The sequence below is a fragment of the Pteropus medius genome, unplaced genomic scaffold (assembly GCF_902729225.1).
Source record: "Pteropus medius unplaced genomic scaffold, Ma_sr-lr_union100, whole genome shotgun sequence".
In the NCBI taxonomy this organism is placed as follows: Eukaryota; Metazoa; Chordata; class Mammalia; order Chiroptera; family Pteropodidae; genus Pteropus; species Pteropus medius.
The window spans coordinates 3,210,566-3,235,838 of record NW_024354502.1 but is presented as its reverse complement, the minus strand read 5'-3'; the positions used below and the strand labels follow the sequence as shown (position 1 = coordinate 3,235,838).

Sequence of the window (25,273 nt, the reverse complement as noted above, 5' to 3'; positions counted from 1 at the left end):
AGGGAAGTGGGGGAACCAGGAAGTGTTGTTGGTGATGGGATAAAGAGGAAGGGGTGAGCGAGATCATGAAAAGCCTGGTAGGCCATGCTAAGAAGTCTGGGTTTCGTTGTAAAGGCAATGGTAAGCCAGTGGAGGGTTTTAAGCAGTAGAGTGACATGATGCGATCTTATTTACATCTTTTAAAAGGTCTGTCTGGCTGCTCCGTGCATTATTACAGGGTAAGAATGGAGGCAAGAGCTAGGAGATGATGATGGCCGGGCCCAGGGTGGTAGCAGTGGAGACAGAGAAAAGCGAGTGATCTGAGACAGTTTGAGGGCTGTACCACCAGAACCTGGGGATAGATCGGATGTGGTTTATGAAGTAGAGGACTCAAGCATGACTATGACGACTTATGACCCATTCCTGGGTGAACGATGGTGCCACCAATCGTGATGGGCAAGAATGGAGGAACGGGTTTCAGGGAGAAAATCAGGAGTTTGCTCTATGCATGCTAACTCTGCGATGAACTTTAACGCGATTCGTATACATCCAAGCAAGGATATCCACAAGCTAAATGGACACGTGGGCTTTGAACTCGGGGGGTGGATTGGAGCTGGAGATAAACACTGTGGAGTTATCAGCATATGGATAATATTTGTAGCCATGGGACCTCCAGGGTCTCTAGGGAGAGAGCTCGGGCAGGGGCAGGAGAGAGGAGCCCAGTGTGAGCCCGGGGTCCTTCAACATCAACAAACGGATAAAAGGAAAAGCAGAGGGATTGAGAAGGAGCTCGGTCTTATGTGCAGGAAAAACTAGAGTCTGTTGTTAACAAAAGCCCAAGAAGGAAGTGTTGAAGAGAGGGGTCGACCGTGCGGATGGCTTCTGAGAACTGAGGTTTCATGACAGTGAAGACATAACCCTTGACTTTGGCAACCTGAGGTCGTTGGCACCTTGATAAGAGGAAGGTATTTTTGCGTGCACGTGGGTGGGCTGGGGTTGGGGTGGGAAGGATGTCTCAGGGAAATGGAAGGAAGCCTGCTGAAGAGACACTGGGAGTAAGGGATGAGTGATTAACCTCTTAAACGTGTGAATGTTATAATGTAGATCACAGTGTGGTTTCCATGCCTGTCTTCCCTCCAGCCCAGGCAGCTCACTGTGCCTCCCTCACCTCTGTATTCCAGTGCTCAGTACAGTATAAATGACACATAGTAGATACTCATTGAATTACTGAAATGGCATTTTTAAATAAAATCCTATCAGGCACTGCAGATAGATAGATAGATAGATAGATAGATAGATAGATAGATAGATAGACAGACAGACAGACAGACAGACAGACAGACAGATAGATAGCCAGCCAGCCAGACAGACAGCCTGGGCTCATCACTTGATCTCTTATTGTCTCATCTGTTAAATGGGAAAATTGCAAAATAAAGAGAACACTATCTGCCTCCCTCACAGAGTTATTGTGAAGATGGAATTAAATACCCAGTGTGAAAATATGGTGCTTGGGAAGCTGCGGCTTACCATACAAACGTGAGCTAGGGTTATTGTGAGCAGATGACAGAATCCACCAGACTCCAGCTCTCCGAGGCACCTGGCACACTGTCCCCTGAAATTTTACTTGCCAAATTGATTCACATTGGCTTCAGCACAGACACTTCCTCATGTACTGAAAGTCAGCCGAAAGACACAGCACAAAGCTGCAGTCACCATTCGCATCTCGCACAACGGAGCCGTGTTTACTGATACGCTGGCTTTAGGATCAACCTTCTGGGAGGGGGTCTTTATGTATCGATCGGGAAGTTCTACCAGGCAGAATTTTAATAGAATTTCCCAGAGAAACAAAACGGAAGGGCTCTGCCAACACCCAGTAGAACCGGGGATTCACAAATGAACTTAAGGGGCTGACGTCTGTTAATCCGATTTCCCTTCCAGGCTGTGCGGAGGAGGCAGTATGGCCGGGGGCTTCCCGGACTTCGCTGGTTGCGAAGCAGGCAGCGGCCTCCCGCATCTCCCTCTCTGAGTGGGCATCGCCTTCATGTTCATTAACGCCACTATTGGAGAAGCATCGGCTTGTAGAATCCAGATACTTCTGGGCCTGGTGCCTTACAGACATCGCCTCGTTTGCTCTTCAGCACTACTCCATGACACTGGGTCGATAATCATTCCCACTTTGCTGGAAGGAAGGAAGGAAGGAAGGAAGGAAGGAAGGAAGGAAGGAAGGAAGGAAGGAAGGAAGGGAAGGAAGGAAGGAAGGAAGGAAGGAAGGAAGGAAGGAAAAGAAAGAAAGCGAGAAAATGGAGGCTCAGAAAAGTTAAGTCTTACCTGTGTTCCCAAGCCAGGAAGTGGCAGAGCAGGGATTGAAACCCACACCTCTGTGTTCCAAAGCCTGAGCTTGTGACTCCTGGTCTATGCCACCTCTCAGCGTGTGGGCGTTTGGGCTCTTCAAGGTGGCGATGGGCAGATACATGCTGGTGATCTTCACTTATGGCAGGTGTTGCAAAGGTGGCTGTTCACCCGCTCTCTCGGCTGACTCTGCTCAGGGGGATAGTGCGTCTAAGTCCTCTCGCCACACACACCCCTCATTGTCGAAGACCCAAACGAAAAACCAGCTTCATGTGGCTCAGCCTCATCCAGGCCACCGCTTGAGTAAGAGCACCCTTTCCCCTCCACAGTCTGTCTCCCAAAGAAAGCTTCCAACGGGAGACTTTGCTGCCATCCGGTTTGGAGCATCTGATTGGGCAGAATATCCCCGCCAAGTTCGAGAATCACATACGCAACACGCTCAGGGCCATTTGCTAAGAGGAAGTCTGTGGGAAGCTGGCACTCAGAGCTTTACGGCTCTTCCTCTGGTTCAGAATCATGGAACCAAAACATCCAGTGGAGCCAGACAGAGCTGGGTTCAAATATTGTCTCTGTCACTTACGACCACATGATCTTGAGCACTGGTGACAAGACTAAGACAATTAGGTATTTGTCACAGACGAAGAAGGCGCCAGACCCAGTTCTAAGTGTTTTCCATGAATGTGCTTATGAAGTTGCGAATTCTAAGAGGCAGATTTTATTATTATCACCTTCGTTTTATAAATGAGGTAACCAAGACAGAAAGAGGTTAAGAGACCTACCTAAGGTCATGTGGCCAATTATGAAGTGGCGGAACCAGAATCTGGGCACAGGCAGTGAGGCCAGAGCCGGCGCTCTCAGCCACCTCGAAACGCTGCTCCATTTGCTGACATCTCTTTGAGCTGTAGTTTGGGCACCTGGCAGAAGGAGGTAATAATATGTGTATGTTCTTTGTAGAGGGTGAGTTGCAGAGCTGGAGTTAGAACTCCCTTTGTGAGGGTCCTGGTCTTGCTTCAAGTTCATCAGTCTTAATGGAAGTCATCTTTTAAAATACAAATCCCCTGGAGCCGTGGGCCCAGACCGAAACACGTTTGCGTAAATTAGAGTCGTGTCCTTCCTTCCACAAGAGATGGAGAAGAACACCAAGCTAAGAGGGCGTATCAGTTTCCTGTGACTCTAACAGCAAAGCACCACACACCGAGTGGCCTGAAACAACAGAACACAATCGTCTCACAGTCCTGGAGGCTAGAAGTCTAAAATCAGGATGCCACAGAACCATGCTCCCTCGAAGGCTCTAGGGAAGAAGACTTCCCGCCTCTTCCGGCTTCTGATGGTTGCCTCAGTCTTTGGTATCCCTTGGCTTTTGGTGCACAACTCCCGTCTCTGCCTCTGTCTTCACCCTGCGTGTTTGTGTTTAAATTCCCCGCCTCCTTTTTTTTTTTCTATAAGGATGGACTAGAGTCCACTCTAATCCAGTTTAACTTCTTCTTCACTTAAGTCCATCAGCAAAGATTCTATTTCCAAAGCCGGTCACATGAGGCTCTTGACATTACAGGTGAATGTGAATTTGGAGGTGGGTGGGGCAATCGTCAGCCCCGGACAGACAGCAAAGGCGACAGCAGAGTGAGGCCGCGGGCGACGGCGGGAGGCCGTCTTCCCTGCCTCTGTGCCTGCTCAGCATCCCAGTTCTCTACTCATTTCGCCCCTCTGGATGTCCATCTCTTTATCCGTAAAATGACAGGGTGGATCTTTAAGGCCATATCCACCTCTAACGTCCCTCACTTCCCAGGGGAGAAAGCAAGCAGGGTCGGGGGCCATGAAAGGCCACAGTGTTCTGGAAGACAATGTCCCATCCAAGTCCCACAATAACAGGCCTCCCATTCCGGATAAGTGCAGTCAACAGACAGCCCCTCCAACACCATGCCAGTACCTTCGGAGACCACATCTGATGGGCAGCGGGTGGGAACTGTTGTTCTTGGTCCACAGGAGACCTCAGCTCATGGCCTCCCAGAAACAACCCAGGGAAAAGCTTTAAAAGGAAGAGTTAGAATCACAAAAATGTTGAGACTTGAAGTAAAAGGGCAAGAAGGAGCAATGCAAGTGGTCTGGGTTAAGGAAGGTATGTGGGAACATCTGGAAGATTCCAAAGAGATAAATGCTGGGCCCCCAACAAGAGGCTTTAGATGTACAGTGTGATAGGGTGGCCTTAGAAGGTTAGCTTGCCGAGAAAGCTAGGTATTTTACTAGGACCTTATATTATTTCATTTAATCTTCAAAACAAGTAATTGCAAGGTAAGTATTATTCTCCTTACGTATATGTGTGTGTACACACATCGAATGCGAAATCTGTAAGGACCAAACAAAACACACTGAGGGGCTTCCAGTTTGTATCTTCCAACATTCACACGTATGTGCATGAAGGCAAAAAAAGGCTGGAAAGAAATACAGCAAAATTCCATAATTATTATCATAATTTCAACCATTTTATTTTCTTTACACCTTTTAAAAACTTTCTCAGTTCTCTCTGTGTGTTTCTTTTTATAATCGGAAAACAATGACCTCCTCTCATGTTGCTTCTATTTATTTGCTAATCCTTCTAGCTCCCCATTTAGAAGTTGTGAAAGCTTGAGGTTGGAGGAGACTCGCTGTTAGCACATGGCGGAGCCAGGAGTTCAGACCCAGGTCGGTCTGGCTCCCAGCCCCGCTCAGAGTCAGGGCTGGGCGTGATGCTCTGTTTGGGGCTCAGGGCTTTGTCTTTGTCTTGGGCCTCCCCGCCTCCGGTCTCTGGCTGTGGGGCGTCTCATCTGCCTTCCCTCCCCAGTGTGAACAGTCGGCTTGGCGTCCCAGAGCCAGGGTCAGGTGGTCAAGGGCTCAGACTCGTTTTACTTCCTGAGCAGAGACGTCTTCTTGGTCTGTGGCAACCACCGATCCACAAGGGATGAATTTAGGCACCTCCCTAGTTGGCACGGGGAGGCGGGCACGGTCCCGTCAGCCTGAGGATGCAGGCCTAGCTCCAAAAGGGCTTTTGTCTGGGGCCGGGCCCCAGGCCAGAGTGACATTCTTTTGTGGAGGCTGCCAGGCCACTGCTGTGTGGGGCACCTGTGGGGCAGGGAAAAAGAGAGAGCCAGAGGCCCATCTTCTTTCCAGGGAAGAGAGAAGCTGCAGGGTGGAATCTGCTGTCTGAGGGCCTTGGGTGCTGAGGCCATGACAGCGGGGGCTTTGGGCTTGAGAAGCGAAGCCAAGGCCCAGACTCCCACGCCACCGGACATGTGGACTTTTCCAGCTTTTACAATATTTGATGAAAATCCCAACAAGAGAAAAGAAATCCACTCCTTCTTCGACTGGTTTCTTATAGAAATCCTGGGTTCGCAGACCTCTTTAGCGAGAAGAGAGGTCCTATTTGAGAAGTCTCCCGCGGTGGCCCCCCACTCCGTGCGCGTGTCACCCACTCGCAGTGGCTGCTCCTGCCCCGCCCCAGTCCGCTGGGGCAGCGCGTCCAGCTCGTGGCTGCTTTGAGTGTCGGCTGCTCTGAGTGTCGGCTGCTCACGCTCACAGCTGCCCTCCTTGTGGAGAATTGTTCTCAGCCATTAGGAACTGCCTTATCTGGGGGTGATTCCTCCCACCTCCCACCCAGCCCCTTGCAGCCAGGGACACACCAAGTCTGTGGAGCAGTTCTTTTGGGTCCACCAACAGCTCCCTGGGGCTGTCATGCTGACTCCACTGGCTTTGAATATGCCACTGCCTGGATAGTTTGCCTGAAGTGATAACTGCCTCAGATGGAAGCTCAATATGGTTGTCAGGCTTGGAAGAGCACGTGTGTCCACGAGTTGGCCTAAACAGGGACCCGGGAAGCAAATCTCCACCTTGTGTCGTTATCCGTCATCCTGCGATTACTCACCAGGGCCGCCTGCCTCCTCCACCTCCTCTGGACCCACACAGCGCAGAAGAGAAGCCGTGGTGACCTGGACAGAGGGCTCTCGCCAGTCCCCAGGCCCCGCAGGTGGGCCAGGGAATGCGTCAGCTGCCACGCGGTTTTCGAATCTGGATATTCTGCGACGTACAGCCCGTTAATGTCCGATTATTACCCACTCAGGTCGTCCTTCGTTTTCTTCATTCATTTATCTATTCAGATTTACTCGTTTTTGCCAGTCCAGTGCTAACCACTGCACACGTATGACCTCATGCTCTCCCCACGACCATGACATAGGTGCTTTTCACATCTTCTCGGTCACATCTGAGAGTTAGGGGTGTCCATCACCTAACCCTCTTGTCTGTTGTTGTATAAGCAGAGTCTGGCTTCAAAACCACTTGTTTGGCTCCCAAACCACGACACCATACTGCTCTTGTGATCCTATAAAAGATGTTGCCGGACATCCCACTATGCACAGGACAGGGCAGAAGAGAAAGAGCAATGAACTTGGGGTCAGCAGACTGGGGTTGCACGCCCGCTCGGTCACTAGCCGGCCTTCTCAGTTTGGGTTCGAGCCTGATGGTTTCCTTGGTGCCCACTCCCCATGCTTCGGGCCCCTGGTTCATAGCTTGTCTTCTTCCCTTGACACGAGTTTCTGACTGAACTCCAAGTAGTCGGATTCTTCGGTTTGACCCCAGAGTCCTTCTCGTCCTTCTCTGGGCAGCCCTTTTGGCTCTGGCTGTACACAGTTTTTGAAAAATGGGAAAATATTTGAAAACCCTAGGTCTTTTTGGCGCCGTGCAATTAAATCATGTCTTTGTGATCTGATTGGGTGGCCCAGGCCCAGCTGGGTAGACCTGCACAAGCCACATTTCCCTCCTGGTCTTGCGGGTAAAGGAAATGTCTTAGGCCAGTTCCTCCCAGAAGCAGAGCCTAGGCCAAAGACCTGAGATCTAATCCATCAGGAAAGAGCTCCCAGGAGAAGTGAGTGAAGGCAAGGAGGAGGCAGGGTGGGGGAGGGGAAGAAGAGAGGTATGGGTGTGATTTCAGCCAGTGTCCCAACCTCACCCTGATGCCATGGGAAATTCGGGAGCATGAATTACACGTCAGGATTTCTCCCAGCTCAAGTCAAAGGAACTGTCCCACATTTGACCATTACCTGAGGAAAGCCATAGGTGTGCTCAGTGAGCCTACAGATGTCGGAGACAGGCACAGACAACTGGCTGTTCCAAGATATATGTGGGGTTCTGGCTGGGCCACCAGTACTGTCCATCACATCTCAACTCTCTTCGCCTTCTCTTTATTCTAGGAAGTGATAACCAAGGCTACAAAAAGTAGAAGAGAAGAGAATTTAGTTCACTAATGTTCCTTTGGTAAAATGCAAAATTGTTGACCTTCTGTCTTCCTTCTGAATTTCAGATTCTGACCAGCCCAGATGGCTTCTGTTTTATTTCAATATCGGCCTAAACAAAACCCAGTTAGATTGATGTGCAGCAAAAACAAACCAACACGAAAACACAGCATGCTTCCCCGAGCCAAACAGAAGTGATTTTTGCATAATCTGTTTTTTCTGGATATAGACACATCTGCTTCCCTCCAAACCTTGGTAATCAAGTGTTGATTATATGGCAGTCCCATCAGTGAGTATTTGTTGAATGTTCTGAAAGGTAGTCCTCACTTCCTCCCCCAAAAGATAACCTCTCTCCACTTACTGTCATCTGCTGATGCAGGATGCCACGTGTTCGGATAATAAAGGCATAGTAGGTTTGGCACAGATTTTAGTTTAAAAAAATTTAAATGCCATATAAATCACCCACCAGAATTTAACTTTTTAACGTTTGAGTACAATCTATAACTTGCTCATCAAACATAAACAAAATAACCCCAAAGTGCCACATTTTATACCAGTGGTTTTCTGCCAGGGGCAACTTTGCCCTCCAGAGGACATTAGGCAATACCCGGAGACGTTTTTAATTGTCATGATGGAGCAGGGAAGGGGAGTTCTACTGGCATGTAGTGGGCAGAGATCAGGGATGCTGCTAAACATCCCATAATACACAGAAGTGCCCCCACAACAAAGAATCACCCGGTCTCTAATGTCACCAGGGCTGAGGCTGAGAAAACCTTATCTAGACTGTTGGATTTTGTATGAATTTTTCGTGATTCTCTATATCTAGGCCTATTTTAAATAGTTTTGAACCTTCAAAATCCCAGTGCTAAATATTTTTCAGCACCAGTTAAGGGTAAGATGCTGTTCTAGGTGCCCTGCTATTGATTTTTTGGTGTTAGTGAATTCCCTTAGCAATGCCGGATTCCCTCCACCTGAGTCTTCTGAGTTCCAGCATCAGGGCAGGTGATCCGTATGGTCACACAGGGCCCTGCACACAGGAGGAGATACCATGCTTGGGGCTAATGCTCTGCAGGTATGTCTTCAAATACTTTGATTTTGTGTTATGATAGTGAATTCTGATGACACAATAATGCGTGCCCCAGGGACAATAATGCACGCCTCAGCTCCCATGGGGTCCTACTTCCAGTTACCTCCCACCTGCCTGGGATGGGTTCTTGGATGCCCGTTCCTCTGCCCCTACTCAGTGACCACTGCTGCCCTTTTCCCTGGCAGATGCTGAGAGAGGGTGTGGCGTTGGGTGGGATGCGTGTGCTCCATGCACCAAGTCAGAGGGCAGGCCCCCGGGCACCTGTCGGGGTCTGCAATGCCCAGAAAGTATCCCCAAGCAGGAAGGAGTGCGACTTTAAATAGCAAATAAAGACACCATGTGTCATGGACTGAATATTCACGTCTACTCAAGATTCAGATGTTGCAGCCCCAATTCCCCAAGATGATGGTCTTTAAAGGCAAGGCCTTTGGGGGAAGGTGATGAGGCTTAGATGAGGTCACGAGGGTGGGGCCCCCACGATGGGTTCAGTGTCCTCGTAAGCAGGGGAAGAGAGACCAGAGCTCGCTCTCTCTCCATACGTGAGGACACAGCAAGGAGCTGGCCATCTGCAAGCCAGGAAGCGGTTCTCACTGAATCTGCCAGCACCTTGGCCTCATGGACCTTAGAGAGAACTTACTTGTGTGATGCTTGGAGGATGCCTAGGGATAGACTGCTGAGACCTCCCCCAGCGTATTTTGACCTCCCCAACAGCTGTATTTTGTGTCTGTCTGCTAGTTGTGTTTGTCTGTGGCACAACATCTCCTCATACTTGCTTTCATTATAACATCCCTCCTGGTGGTGAGGTTATGAGGGAGAAGACACAGCGTGCCCACCCACCCTCTTGTGGTCGCTGGGGGCTACTGATATTCACCAAAAGTTTCTGACAGTCGTTAAATGGCTACCTTGGCTCTGATCCTGTCTCACTGGTAGGCGACAGTGTGATTCTGTTTTACACGCGAAGTCCCTGAGTTGTAGTAAGAGGGGAGGAAACGTACTCCTGGTTGTGTGGCCATTGAGTAACTCGAGCTCAGTCGCGACTGAGTCCAGAACATGGACTCTTGCCTCTGTGCTTCTCCAGCCCTATCGGCATTTCCTACTTGTGCTCCTGTGTGTGCTACTTGTCAGGGACTAAGAGGACCAAAGGGCCACCCACACCCACTGTCTCAGGTCCTATGAGGCCTCCCAACCAAGGGACAAGTGGGGACTGAATTCTGCTCCCAAAGCTTTGGTCTGGCTTCTGGTCAACCAGAAGAATGGGCGCTTTTGTCAAGTTCCTCTGCCACAAAAGGCATCTTTACTGGATTCATACGAAGGCACAGAAGAGACAGGCAGCTGTCCAGGGAATAGGGCGGTTGTTGGTTTGTTTTTCCTGCCTGTCTTTCTTTGACTTCCTACCGGTTATTGTCAACCCCTGGGTGCTCAAGGCCACCTAACCCAACAGGACACTTCTACCAAGAGGCCACACCCTGGACCCTTGGGGCAAAATAGACCTCACTGCTTTCTCAAAATGTGGTCCATGAACCCTCTATGTCATAATCATCTAGGTGATTGTTAAAAATGTAGATTTCCAGACACCATCCAGGGGCCTTACTCAGACTCTCTGAGGGCAGGGCCTGGCAATCTGCATTTTAACAAGTACCCCGGAGCATTCCTCTGCCCTGTAAGGTTTTAGCGAATCTCTTCAGTGTTTCCTGCTGACTGCTCTGTTCCGGCTCTGAACCCATCACTGCCCAATTCTAAACTAGCTCTTAGCTCTGTAATTGACCCTTCTGTGGCCCATCGGTCCTCCACACTTGGATGTTCGGTCTTGCCAACATCGGAAGCCTGGTTTCCCCTCTGGGACCTTCTTCTTGGCTGGCACCTTTGAAGCTCTGTGCTGCTTCAGGTAGTGGCTTGTTCTGGTGAGATCAGGTTCTGGCACACCTCAGGCCTCACCCAGCTGTTCTGAAACCTTGCTCTTGCCTATCCTGCTAACTCCTCTGGAACTTCGCTTTCAAATCCCCTGCTGCCTGGCCAACATCCTGGTCACAGAGAGACTCAGTCTTCTCGTCCCCATTGCCGTAACATCCTCAGAGTGTGCCTTGGTCCTGAGTGTGAAGCCCCAGGGGACAACAGCCTCAGCAGAGAATGCCACACTCACCGGAGGGCACTGCCCACTTCTCAGACATTTCCTTTGCTGTCTCTGGCCCAGTCTGCCCGCAGCCTGTGTTTGGGGAAACACGTAATGCCCTAGGTTTCTGGCTTACAGATTTTAGGAACTATGGGGAAAACCTCAGTTCTCATACGTGAGTCATTCAAAGTAAATGTTAGGGTTGAAAATGTCTTTTGTTTTTAAAGCAAATTAAAGAAGCCAACAATGAAAGTTTGAATTTTCATATTTTAGTTAAATATATCATTTAATAGTACCCACTGAAGCCTCAGGGTTAAGCTGCTCTTTTCCAGAGAAAATGGTTTAATTATAATGATATTAAGTCATCATGGTAATAACCAACATTGTATTTTATAGGTACAAATTGTATTTCATTTGATCCTCATAGAATACTAATGGGTAATAGTTATTCTGTGCCAGGCACTGCTCTATGAATTTTGTGGATGTTAATTTCTTACCAACACAGGGAGGTTAATTAACTTGCCCAAAGTCACACAGCTTGTGAGTAGCTTAGTAAGGATTGGCACCCAGGCAATCTAGCTTCAAAGTTTTGTGTTTAACGATAAAGCTAAAACTCACATAACCCAAGAAGGTAGATTTTAATATTGCTACTTTACAGATGAGGGATCCGAAGATGGAACAGGTGAAGTGATGTGTCTGAGTGAATCACTGCTGCCTCTTTAAGGTGGTGGTTCTGTATGCATAAGGCATGTCACATGAGTTTTCATGGCCATGTTCTTAAGATCACTAGGGGAACCCCTAAGAAAGTGAAGTGGACCATGAGAGTGAGTCTAGAAATCCCGGTAGTGACTTCTAGGGTCAAGAAAATCCCATATTTGGTGGATCTGGCTGGCATTTCGATGCTTTTTTGAACATCTATAGAGAAACAACTAAGTTTGTGTTAATGTGCGGCGTGAGTGGCGTCTCTGCGTGCGTCGTGTGTGTGTGTGTGTGTGTGTGTGTGTGTGTGTTTTAAGCTAGGCCTTGTATGAGTCATGGAGGATACTGAGATGAATAAACTCTAGTCCCTGGCTTCAAGACACTCATGGTTTCATCAGGGAGAAAGAGACAAAATCAGGTAATTATAAACAATGGCTGATATGCTCCATGGGAACCATACAAGGTACTATGGGATTGTAGATGAGCGGGCGTAAGGAGTCAAGAGAGAAGGGTGGAGTTAGGCGAACAATATGAAGCAGATTGTCTGGTGAAATGGCATCTAAGGCTAAAAGGGCAAGTTTGCCAGGAAAAAGGGGGCAGGAAGGCACCTCTGCATTAGAGCTGTTTATGATGTACCGATTCTCCTGCCAAGAATAACTGGAAAGGCTAGACTACAAATCAAACGATCGATCAAGCAGAAGACAAAAACAGCTGTTTGAAAGGATTAAGAGCAATCAAGGCAACTAGGACTTGAGAGAAGACTGTACATAGAAGGGAGCTATAGAGAAGTGAGTGATACTCTACAGCCCTTTTCCCCTTGAGGCGTTTGCTGTTTATCAGGAAAGTCAATTAGAAGACGACTCCTAGAAGTCTAAAAATCTAAGCACAATTTTTGTCAGTCTCAAGGTACTGAGGGAATTCAAGTTCTGCAAGAAAGGAAGGGCCCTGATAAATAGAGCAGACTTTTAACGGGACCACCGAAGGCCTGAGTCCCGGGAGCAAGGGCAGCTGGGAATAGATCAGGCCTTACAAAAACAAACTCACACTCAAACCATCTCAATTTCTGATTGGATTGAGGGAATTGTTCCTATATTAACTGCATCCAAGAAGAAAAGTAAAGCCTCTCTGGAGAAATATAACATCGTCCAGATTTTCTATAATTTTTCAAGAAAATGTCTGGCTTTTAATAAAAAATTTACCAGATATTCCAATAAAGGAGAACCAAAAGATCATAATGCAAAAGAAGAAAAAATCAGACAAAAGAAATGGACCCACGGGTAATTCAGACTTGGAGGTTAACAAATACAGTCTTTAAAATGACTGCGATTAATTTTTTCAAGAGAGTGATGGTGAGGTGGAGAATTGGATCTATACAAAAAATCATATAGAAAATCTAGAACTAAATAGTTCTAGATTTAAGAACTTAATAGCAAAAATTAATAGCAAATTTGATATGATAGAAGAGAGGATTAGTAAACTTGGAGAGACAGTAGTAGGAAATATCCAGATGTAAGCACAGAAGAAAAACTATGTAAACTACGAAAACGGAGAAATATACATACATAAAATATGGTGAAAAGATCTAAAATTCAAGCAATTGAAGTCCTATAAGAAAAAAGGAGAAAATAGGGCAAATAAATATTTGAAGATATATGGGCAGAATGACTTTCCAGGGTATTAACCCACTTCTAGTAGTCCATTATCCCATGAGATCTTCACGGCAATTTTATGACAGCTGCCAAAAGATATTATTGTATACATTTTACGGGTGAAGAAATGGAGTCTCAAAGAGGCTAAGGGCCTTTATTCATTTATTTAGAAAGCGATCATTCATATACTCAGCAAACATTTATTGAGTGGCATCATTTGTAAACTTGTTATACAAAGCAATAAAGAGCTTTAGAAATGATAAATATGTGAGTATATATAAATTTTTATTTTTAATAAAAAAGATAATTGTCTCTTTAAGACAAAAAATGTAGACTTTATAATATATGTGGAAGCATCAGTATGACAATCATAAAAGCACATGCAAAAAAAAAAAAAACCCAGAGAGAAATGGAAGTGTATTCTTTTAACCTCCTTACATTATACATGAAGTTTTATAACACTATTTAAAGATAGAACGTGTTGAGTCAAAGATACATAATATAAAACCCAAAGCAAACAAATATACTCGATAATCTAAAAGAAGGCAAGAAAAAGAGGAAAAAGGGAACAAAAAGCAGATGCAATAAATGGAATGTGAATAACAAGATGGTTGACTTAAACCCAATATATCAATAATAACATTAAGTGTAAATTGTCTAAACACTACAATTCAAAAACTGAAATTGTCAGCCATCGTTTAAAAATCTGGCAAAATGAACAAAAGTTAAAAACTGACAATCCTAAGAGTGGACAAGCATATGGAACCACAAGAACTCTCATCTATTGCTAGTGGCCATGTAGAGTGGCACAACCATTTTGGAAAACTGGTTGGCAATATCTATTAAAGCTAAATATATGTATATCATACAGTCCAGCAATTCTACCCAGCAGAAATGCATATATAATTTCCCCCCCCCCAAAAAAAATGTAAAAGAATGTTTATAGCAGCACTTTTGTAATAGCTAAAACCTGGAAACCACTCATACTTCCATCAACATTAGCCATAGACTGAATAAATAAATTGTGGTATATTTATACAATGGAAGGTTATAAGACAATAAAAAAGAACACTCTGCTGCCTCATGAATCGACATGGGCGAATCCCACAAAGTAATATTAAATGAAAGAAACCAGATGTTTTAAAAAAGCATATACTGTATCATTCCATTTAAATAAAGTTCAAAATCGGGCAAAACAAATCAATCTGGAATGAATATTGATTACCTTTCAGGGCATGGTGTCTGGGAGAGGGTAGGAAGGAAGCTTCTGGAGTTCCGATGATATTCGAATCCTTGATTTGTATAATCATTACTTGAATATGTTAATTCTGTAAAAATGCATCGAGTTCTAAATTTAGAGCTTGTCTACTTTGTTATATTCACCTCAAAAGTCAATAAAACATTACCTGCTAAAAAATAGGTATGAATGACATTCCAGAGAGGGAAAATGGCATACGCAAAGGCATGGGGGAATAAATAGCAGTGTTTTGAAATTGACAGGTAACTCGATGTTGCTGGAGCATAATGCGAGAGGTAGATTATAGCAGGGCTGAGGGAGGATGGGCCTTGTGTACCCTGCTAAAGAGTGTGGACTGTCTTCTGAGGTCAATTAAACACTGGAGGATTCTAAGGAAGAGGTGACATTATGAAATTTGAGATTAAAAATAATAATAATAATCCTAGTGTCGATTGGTGAAGAGGGACAAAAATAGTGTCAGAGAAACTAGTTGAGAGGCTCTTGAAAATCCAGATGAGAGATGATGAAGGCTTGACTCAGGGCAGTGGTTGTGGGGATAGAAAGGGAATAAGACTTCAGAACTACTTAGGAGACAGAATAAGTAAGACTTTATTGGATGTAGGAAGCGAAGAAAAGCAGAGTTGAGGATGATTCCTGAATTTTAATAGGAATGACTGCCTAGCTGGTGGTTCCACCAAATGAAGTGGGGGAAAATTCAGGAGTAAGGGGGCAGAAAACGAATCTAATTTTAGGTAGCTTGTACAGGTTTACCAGATAAGGCAGCACTCAAGTTGAGGGGGATTCTTTGGGGGTTATTTCGGGGTCCCCTGTTTCCAGGAATTGATGACTAATGTAAAGGTCAGGTCTCTGATGTTCTCTACAATGACTCTTTGGTTTCCTTGCCTTTTCTGGTCACAGTGCACATTTAAGACACGAAGCCACAGTTTTCAGCAGCAATCCAGCAGCACGGCTGCCCTGGGGTCTGAAAGACCTCATCTCTCTCTCCTCCACTGCGCCAGACAAAAGCTGTCTTACGCACTGTCTATTTCAGTCATTTTTATGAGTGCCGTGGAATATTCTCATGCTATCCCTTTTAAACATTATCTCTTGGCAGTTAAGAAAAGAGATCCATTGCAAGCACTGGAGTTTCTGAAAAGGGGTTTAAAAATAGCTCAAGGCGCTAGACAGCTGCACTACTAGGAAATTGAGCCCTTCGTTTGCGCTTTAACTGGTTTCCATTTTAACCTTGCAGCTGGAAACGGGCAGCTCTTTCTCTGCTAGGAGCAGATGCCGAAGGAGGAAGCAGTGGGCCAGGGCCCTCTCTTGACTTGGGGTCACACTTGGCAATCTGTGAATGCTGAGAGGCACCGGGGTAAGGATAAGTGGGCATATCAAACTCGTGGGTCTGAAAAAGCCTATTCAATATTATTATATATCTGTATATTCAGATATGAAAAATATAAGCCTGTTGGTTTTGTCATGCAAATTACAGGAAGCAAATAGGATAAAATCCTCTTGGCTGCTGGGAAAGGCGGAAAACATATTTACTGATAATAATGCTTTACCAGCGTTCTCCCACGGAGTACTTACGACAATGCCAGAAGTAGATATTGTCTCCATTCCCATCTTTAAGTGTGAAAACTGAGATTGACCCAGGCTGAGAGGACATCCCCCAAAGGGGCAAGTTTGGCATGATGACAAGACCTGTGTTCTGGACTTAGCTAGTAAATCCTGGCTTCAATCTTATTTTGTAAAATAGGGACCATACTTGGTTTTCACAGGGTTGCTGTGATGATTCTGGGTGAAAATTTACAGCTGTTGAAGGCCCTCATAGAAGATTCAGAAGAGAAAACTCTGGAAAATAATAGGTGACTCATTATGACTTAAAATGAGACCTTCTCTAGACAAAGGATCTCACGTTTTTCGGTTCTAGGTATCTCTTCCGCAGAAACATTGGCTCATATCCAAGAGATTTATATATAAGAAAGTTCACTGCAGCTATAACTGCAATAGAAAAAGATGGGAAACAACCTGAAAGTCCAAAAATAGAGAAGTGGCTAAATATATATATTGAAGTATATTCATACAATGAAATACTATGAAGCCAATGATAAAATGCCAAGCTTCTAGAAGGACCAACATGGAAAGAGCTCCAAGATACAAGGGTAAGTGAACGGGGGAAGTCTCAAAACAGTATGATATGATCTTATATTTATAAGATGATATAGAAATTGTTTTTTAAATATATACTCATATTTACAGTATATGTTAGAATATCTAAGTATATATTTAAAAACCCGGTCACGTATGTAAATATATTGAAAAGGCCTGGAAGAATTTGACACCCATTTTTTTAACATTGGATACCCCTGGGGAATGGGCTGGTATTGGGGAGAGGATAAGGAGGTACAAAATAGAACTTTTGAAGACTTTATACGGTTGGTTTTCAAAAATTTTTATAATAAAAATATATTCATTTACTACCTGTATACCAATATGAGACTATTAAATAGTACGAAAAAAATTCCTAATGGTGAAATTTCAGGCACCAGTAAATAGGTTGTACCTGTTTTCACTTGGATCTAGGATCTCTGGGTTCTCTTGGTTCTATTGTTGCTACTGGCACTAGCTATGTGATTTTGAACAAGTCGCTTTCTCTCTCTAGGCCTCAGTTTCCTTTTGTAATGAGGAGGTTGAACTGGAGTACCAACTGATAAGCATTTGTATTATTAACTTTCAGATATCTGACCTCTCTTTGCAAAAGCATTTATGTGTGCGGAAGCCCCATATGTGAAACAGAAGTAAGTGTGTCAACAACTCAGCCATTTGTGCCCTGGATCCATTTCAGTGCGAACGCTTTCTGATCCAGTTGAATGCAATGAACCACATCCACCAGTCAGACCTGCACCACCTGTTGACTAAGTGGAAAATAACTAGGTGATGTTGTGACCCACAAAAGCTCACATAAACAGCAGTTGCTCTTGCGAAGTGTTTCCCTCAGCACTAAGCCCAGATGCTAACAGCTGTCTGACAACTCAGGGACTGTTTGAGCTCCAAAGACACCATTGCTATTTCTAGAGAGTTCTGTGAAGACCCCAGGCCTTCGGAAGAACATTCATGGGAATCAGGTTCCAGGTTACGGCGCCCAGACTCCTCCAGGCCCACCTCCAGCCCCTGACACAGAGCCATAACTCTGGGATTACAGTGGGAAGATAAGGCCACCCAGGAAAAGGGCAGAGGCAAGAGGAGAAGTCAGGCACAATGTACCCCACGTCGTGAAATATGACGAGGGCTCATCAGTGTCCTTTCCCTGCTCTGAAAGGAGCCATCTGCACTGTATGGAATTGGCTCCAGCTTCCTCTGGCTATAACTAAGTCAAGGAGGATCATTTTTGTCTCCTTTAGAGCCAGGGTTAGATGCCCTGCGATTCTCTGCATCATTAGAGCCCACGGACTGTAACATCCATGTCCCAAGTTAGAACGAGCAGCGTATGACCCAGAATAAAGCCTGGGTCTGTGCTCATGGATGCCATTTGCATCTGGCCCAGATTGGCAAGATTGAAACTCAAAGGAGGTGGGAACGAAGGGAGTCCAGCTCCAGAGCGGGGAAGGACAGAGGTGCAGGGCCGTTCAGAAGGATTCCTTCCTGGCCCAAGTCTCCAAGGACAGAAGCAGGAGGTTGCCAGCCAGCGTTTCACACTTCCCTGACTTTTCCCTCCCACGCGTGGGATGGAGAGGTAGGGACCTAGGTGAATGACCAGCTCCAGCCCAAGTCCTCACTCCCACTAAGGCACACCAGTCTGGGGGTCAGGAGACCTGGCTTCAAGTCCCAGTTGAGTCACTTTCTCATCTAAGACTAGTCACATGCCTTCTCTCGTCCTCAGTTTCATTAATTAAAGAGTCTTGATTGGATGCTTTTCGAGGTCCCTGCGAAGCCTAACAGTAAGTCTGGAACTAGATGGTAAGAACCTTGACAGGGCTCCACTTCCTTAGTAAGAAGAAGCGGGTGAGCTGTAAGGATTGAGTATATGCAGCCTGGAATCAGATGTCCAGAGTTTAAATTCTGGCTGCCCTTTCCTTGCTGGGACTTTGGAGCAAGGTTTTTCATCTCTCTGAGTCTCAATTTCCACATTGGCAAGATAAAGATAAGAGTTGCAGTTACTCCATAACGTTATGAGGACTGCAAGAAATAATCTGCATGACGCTCAGGATTGGACATGGTAAGTATTCAACAATCTTTAGTTCATCATTTTGTATTTTTCCAGGCTATGATGGTGCTGAGATCATAGCAAGTACTGGCTAAAATTGTTTCTCGATCAAACATCACACATCAGCATAGATTCAATTATACCACAGGCCACATCATGTACCCCATAAAGTTCATTCATCCATTCTTTCTTTCTATACTAATCTATTAATATCTATTGAGTGTCTTCAGTGTGGCATCCAGGACTGAGGATACAAAGACATCAAGGAGATCTACTCTTGAACTTACTCTGATACAATCCTGATATAGAATGTACCTTATTGAGTAAGAAGTATTTGTTAAGCATTTATGAAATTCAGAGAACTGTCCCGAGGTCACTGGGGAGTTCATATAATGACTCATTTCCTGCCCACGAGGAGTTTAGAATTTCAAAGGGAAGGAAAAACAAATAGTGAAGAAGCAACTTAAAGTGAATTTCGGGGGCCCTTCCTATAGCAATTTCGTTGTATCTGCTGAGCACTTATGTGTCAGAGACTGGAGTATTCCGTGCAATATCTCACTCAGCCTCATGAGGTAATCACTAGGGTTAACCCAGTTTCACAGATAAAAGGACTAGTCTCAGTGAGAGTAAGTAACTTGTCAAAGGTCACATAGCTGGCAAGTGACAGAGGTCGGTCCTCTCTCACTGTATGTACCCCACTGTATCAGTTTGTTAGAGCTGCCATATAAAGTACCACAAACAGGTAACTTAAAAACAGAAGTTTATTGCTTCATAGATCTGGAGGTTGAAAGTCCAAGATCAAGAGGTCAGGAAGGTTGGTTCCTCTGAGGGCCGTGAGGGACAGTCTGTTCCCTGCCTCTCTCCTAGCTTCTGGTGGTTGCCGGCCATCTTCGGTGTTCCTTGCCTTGTAGATGCACCACCCTGATCTCTGCCCCATCTTCACATGACCTCTCTGCATGTGTGTCTGTCCCTGTCTAATTCCCCCTTTTTATAAGGGCACGAGTTGTATTGGAGTTGAGCTCACCCTGATGACTTCATCTTAACTTGATCATCTACAAAGATCTTTTTTCCAAATAGGGTCACATTCCAGGTGCTGGGGTTAGGACCTAACTTTTTTGGGGGGGACACAGTTCAACCCATAATGCTTAGCTTCGCGGCATTGGCATCCTTCACTTGCTGCTCTCCTACTTCCTTTCAGAGACAGCCTCAGTTAGCCTGGATCTTGAGCTCCTCTCGGACATTCTAATTAGCTAGTGCCCATCTGTACTTGTCAAGGGTCCTTTGCTTGTTGAGGGAGGGCCCAGTGGTGCCAGCCACTGTCCCCATTGGAATGGACCAGCTGGCCAATGAGAGGCCAGGTAAAGAAGGCAGGTCACCTTCTGCATATCAAAGTGTCACTGTAACAAGAATAGTATAACAGTGACTAGTTATTGATCACTTATTATCCACCAGGCACAGTTAAGTATTTTACATGCATAATCTATTTATGTGCGTAGCAACCCTAAGAGCTAGGCATTACCACATCATTTCATAAATGGAAAGAACAAAACTAAGTTCATAGAGATTAGCTTCTCATGCAAAAACACTGACTACAAGACTTAGCCAATACAGCGTCTGGCATATAACAATTACAAAACATTAGCAAATATTATTTTACTATGTCGTGTCCTTTTCCATAGAGCTTTTGGGTTAAAATAACACTCTTTTCCCTCCCCTCTCTTCTGGTTGACTTGGAACCCTGCCTGGGCCTTATTAGTTCATACTCTGGGGCTGCAGATGAAGCCAGTGAGTTACAAGGGCCGTAGCCACAGGCAGTGTGACCTTGTAACAAAGCTGGGCAAGAGGAAGCCTCTCCCCAAGGTCCCACCCTGTGTAGTTTTCCCAGAGCTGAGGGACCTTCACACACTCTGCTACCTCACGCAAGGATTGAAGTGAGCCCAAAGCTTATTCTGGAAGTTGCTCTCGACATTGCTGTAGAAAACACCATTATTTTAACTGTTCTAGGAAGTGGACTGGGGCAGCCTTTCCCAGGGGCTGAGTCTGGGGCAGAGGGAGCAGAGGCCAGGAGCAGCAGAAGCAGAGCCAGGGCTGGAGGGACCCAGGCCGGGCTGCCTCTCGCTGTCTTTTGGGCTCTCCAAATGTTTTTCTGATTATAAAAATTATCAATGATTACTTTTCAAAAACTACAAAAGTGAGTAAAATTAAAAGCAACAGTTCTCACAATCTTAGCCTTTGGTGTGTAGGTTTCCATAATTCTTCTTGTTACAAATAAATATCATATATACATATATGTCAATAAAAAGATATCATTCTGCTTTTACCATTTTATGATATGAGAGTATCATGTTCTGTCTATACGGAATGATATTCTGCTTAACAACTGTACAAAGTTTGATTGTTTCATTGTAGGAATGAAGCATAATTCATTTAACTAGATTATTACAGACTTTTATATCATATCTTCTTTATCATTCTTACAAACGATATTGAAATAAAAATTCTCGTAAAGTCTTTGTCTTCTTTGCTCAATTATTTCTTTGGGATTACTTCTTAAATTGGAGTTGCCGGGTCAAAGGGTAGACATATTTAAAAGCTAAAAGTTTTGATGTCTATTTCCAGATTGACCTCCATAAATGTTAGATACGGTACATTTCCACCAACAGTATCTGAGACTATTCCCTCGTCTCTGTCCATTAAGCATTATACATTTAATGTGAAAAAATGGTCTTGTTTTAAATTATATTTTTTAAAATTGTGAGGTTGACCACACTTTCATATTTTTGGCTGGACGTATTTCCTTTTCTACGGTTGCTTTTGATACTTTTTCCCTAATGGGATCCTGAGGAAATGATATCTGTAGCTCGTATCTGGACTTTTATTACCAAGAGGGGGATCATCGCACTGCTGGCTTTCAAGAGTCTGGGAAAAAGGGACCAGTGACCATGAGACTCAGTTACAATCCTTCCTTCGTGAGTTCAGGACCATTCATTCATTTATGCTTTCATCCACTCGGAAATTATTCTCACAGTAACCCTTTGCTCTGGTTTACTTATTAACCGTGTTCTCAAGTAGTCACTGAGCATCTGCAGCCTGTGAAATGCCAGGGGGCCCAGGGCAGGGCTCTTGGGGAGAATCCACCATGGTTGTTGCTACTCGCCTTGCCTGGTGGGGGCATCAGCTTCATAAATGGTGCCCTGGGATTTCTGAGGCAGCAGGGTGGGTGGAAGGAATGGCCTGAGAGGCCGTGATCTGGGAAGTCTTCATGGAGGTGGTGTTAGAGGATCCGTATGATTCGGGTATGAAAAGATGGACAAAGGGTCCCGGCAGGGAAGCGGAGAGAGAAGAGATAACTTGACAGGTGGAGAAAAAGGTATAAACGAAGGCAATAGGAGCCTTAGGCTGGCATGAGGGTGGCTGGAGCAGAGGCTCTTCTTAAAGGCCGTGAGTGGGATCGGGACGGTGGCAGGTGTCTGCCATGCTACGGCGTGTGCACTTACCTCTGTAACCACCAGGGAGTTAGGGTAGGGCAGAGCCGCGCTTTACGAAGATTATTCTGATGGCAGCATGAATGGATTGTAAGCGAAGAGACCAAAACCCAAACTTTAGTTAAGGCTGTTGCGATAGCAAAGCGAAGGTGAGCCACGGGGAGAGCCTGGGTTGTGGAGGAGAGGGCTGGGCGAGGGCTGGGGACCTGGCTTCCACTTCTCCCTCTGTCACGAGCTTGTCTATCAAGGGAGCTGCTTTCAGGCAGATCAGAAAACGGTCTCTCAAGCCAGCTCTGTGTCCTTCCACGAACCACCAGCTCTTTGAGGAACATTCAGTGGTCTCGGAGCACTCCGCTAGGTGTGAGGCATACACAGTGAGAAGGCGTGACCACGGGCAGCGAGGAAGGCAGCCGGGGGTAAAGGCATGATGGCATGGAAAGCGCTGGAGGAAAAGAAGTGAGCTGTTTGGATATTCTTTTCCCCCTTCATTCTTTTTGGCAGCTGCCTGGCAATTCCATCCATGGATGCTCCTTGATTTATTTACCTATTTCCTGATGGATGAAAACTTGCAAAATTTTTGTTATGAACAATGTCCGTGAAACTCTGTGCATAGAGTTTTGAGCCCAGGTAAGAGTATTTCTGTAGGGCAGTTTCTTGCTGGGGGAAGACCATGTGTCCTTTACATTTTGATAGCTTTTGCTGAATTGCCCTCGCAAAGGATCCTCTTTATTATTCAGGTGACGAAATGAAGGTGCAGGGAAGCTGTGCCACTTGCCTGGAGCCATAGCAATGATGTGACTTACCAGAATTTGAGGCAAGGTGGGTCTGTCTTTAAATCTCTATTCTCTCCATGACTTTATGCTATAAATTCCTGAAACTCTTTCCACCATAACTCTCCAGTGTTTATTTTTTGCTTCCTCACCACATAGCAATGAGCAAGAAAAATCTTACAATTAAAGGGCCTTAGGTACCTATTTGGGAGATAGTAAAGTATGCGTGTGGTGGGGGGGCGGTTAGAGTTCTATTCCAGGGCACCCCCCAAGACTACAGCTTATGGTGGCAGCTCAAATATGGTGAAGAAAGCAGGCTGAGTCCTTGGGGATGAGAAAAGCAGCCCAGCCTCAGAAGGAGCCCTGGGGGCTTCCTGGGAGGAGAACTGAAAAGTGTCCAAACAGCCTGCACCTTAATCCAGAAAAATCTCCGCATTCTTCCTACCAGCTGAGTTACATTTGGTCCTTGTGACATTTCTGCCCTAAAAGGTGGTCGTGAAGAAATGTGTGTGTTGGTGTCAAAAGCATTTGTCGTGGGCCCTGTAGGATTCCGTTACAATTCCTGGCTTCCCTCCCCTTCTGCTTCTGCCCGTCTGCCCAGCTTCCACAGGTCATCCTAAGAGAGACTTGAAGTGACAATTCACGAAATTGTCACTTCGGCCTCCCTTGGTGCCTGCCCTAGGGAGGTGTTGGATGGTAGTGCGCGGTGTTGGATGGTAGGCTGTAGTCAGATAGGCAAGACTCAAATCCTGGACCTTTGTCTTTGGATTCGGAGGCGAGTGCAGTGCTGACCACATGCTAGGCAGCGTTCTAAGTCTTTACATACATTGCATTAGTTATCTATTGCTCCGTAACAAATTACCCCACAACTTATGCAGCAAATATTAAACATTTTGGTTTCTATCACTCACAATTTTTGTGGATCGGGTGTCTGGGAGCAGCTTAGCTGGTGGGTGCTGGTGAAGGGTCTCTCAAGAGGTTGCAGCCAATCTGTCTGCTAGGGCTGCGTCATCTGAAGGCTTGATCGGGGGGGAGGAAGGCTGGAGGGTCTGTTTCTGAGATGGCTCCCTCACATGCCTGGATGTTTATGCTCGTTGTTGGCAAGAGGCCTCACTTCTTTGTCACGTCGACCCTCCAGAGTGATGCTTAAATGTCCTTACGACACGGCAGCTGGCTTCCCCTAGAGCGAGAGCTCCAGGACAGCTGGAAGTTACGATGTCTTCTATGACCTGGTCTCGAAAGCCACGCTCTGTTATTTCTGCAGGTTGCACAGGTCAGCCCTATCCAGTATGAGAGGGACTACGAAAGGACACGAATACCCGGAGGTGAGGATCACTGGAGCCCTCTGGAAGGCTGGCTGTGCATTGTTGACTCATTTAACGCCCAAAATGTGCCCAGGGAGACTCGGTTAGAAGAGACAGAGGTGAAGGAGGTGCGGCATGTGGGAGGTCCAGATTTCGGGGGGTCTAGAGACAGTGCTCCATGCCAGCATCAGCAGTATGAGTATGGTCCTCCTCGTTTGATGGTAGCATTGCCGCCAGTGGAAGAGCTTGCTCGTGGTGGTTAGCGAATTCTTCTTGGCCGTGTCTCTTCCAAGCAGGAATCTTGTGCTCTGCTGGAGATTCTGTGAGCTGCCAAATATAATACGCTTGACTGCCTACACTAGCTGAAAACGGTTCTGTTACCTGCAGTGAAGATCTGCAATGACTGTTCAGAGCACAGGGACATTATGAGGGACCCACCAGCATAATGTTATGGCCCAAGTGCCACATCCTCTTCGGTCTTATTAGCATAAACATAACACCTAGACTAGGAGACGTGAGAGTGCGTTTCTATTCTGCACACTGGTCAGAAGACAACAGGAATACTGTGCCTGGGGATTTTTTTTTTTTTTTTTTAAGAGGGACAGTGACAAATTGGAACATGCCCAGAGGAGAGTGACCTTGATGGTGGGGAACACAAAACCATATCCCCTGAGGCCGAGGGGTTGTTTTCCCTGGAGCAGAGAAGACACTGAGGGGGCCATGCGAGCTGTTCTCGCATGTGAGAAGAGTTCTCTCGCAGTATCATAGTGCAGAGTGCGGAACAGACTCAGGTTCAAATCCTGCTCACTCTTCTATGTGGCCCTGGACAAGGCCCCTAGTCTCTCTGAGTCATTTAGGATAATATGTGAATAGATATGGGCTCCCTTCCTCTTTACCCTCGGCACCAATGAAGGTAGAAGAGGCAGATAGTACTCGGTCTGAATATGGAACGCAGGCAGTGAGCACCTTGTCCTTGGAGGAATCCAAATACAGGCGGGTGACTCACCTGACTGTCTATCTTCACTGAGCCCTTCTGGAAGGCTGCGTCCAGAGCTAAGCACGTTACATACATTTTCTCACATATTTTTACGGGCAATCTTATGAAGTAGGCATTAATATGTCCTTTTCACAGAGAGGGA

The 25,273-nt window shown here is 45.8% G+C and overlaps 1 long non-coding RNA gene across 1 annotated transcript; it reads right to left on the bottom strand.

Moving 5' to 3' along the window:
• Nucleotides 1-6,718: 6,718 nt before the first annotated feature.
• Nucleotides 6,719-11,560, bottom strand: LOC120595498 (uncharacterized). Its single transcript, XR_005650878.1, has 3 exons — nt 11,440-11,560; nt 7,395-7,560; nt 6,719-6,974 (listed from the first exon to the last, which is right to left on the bottom strand). It is a non-coding gene; the product is annotated as an uncharacterized LOC120595498 (long non-coding RNA).
• Nucleotides 11,561-25,273: the final 13,713 nt, after the last annotated feature.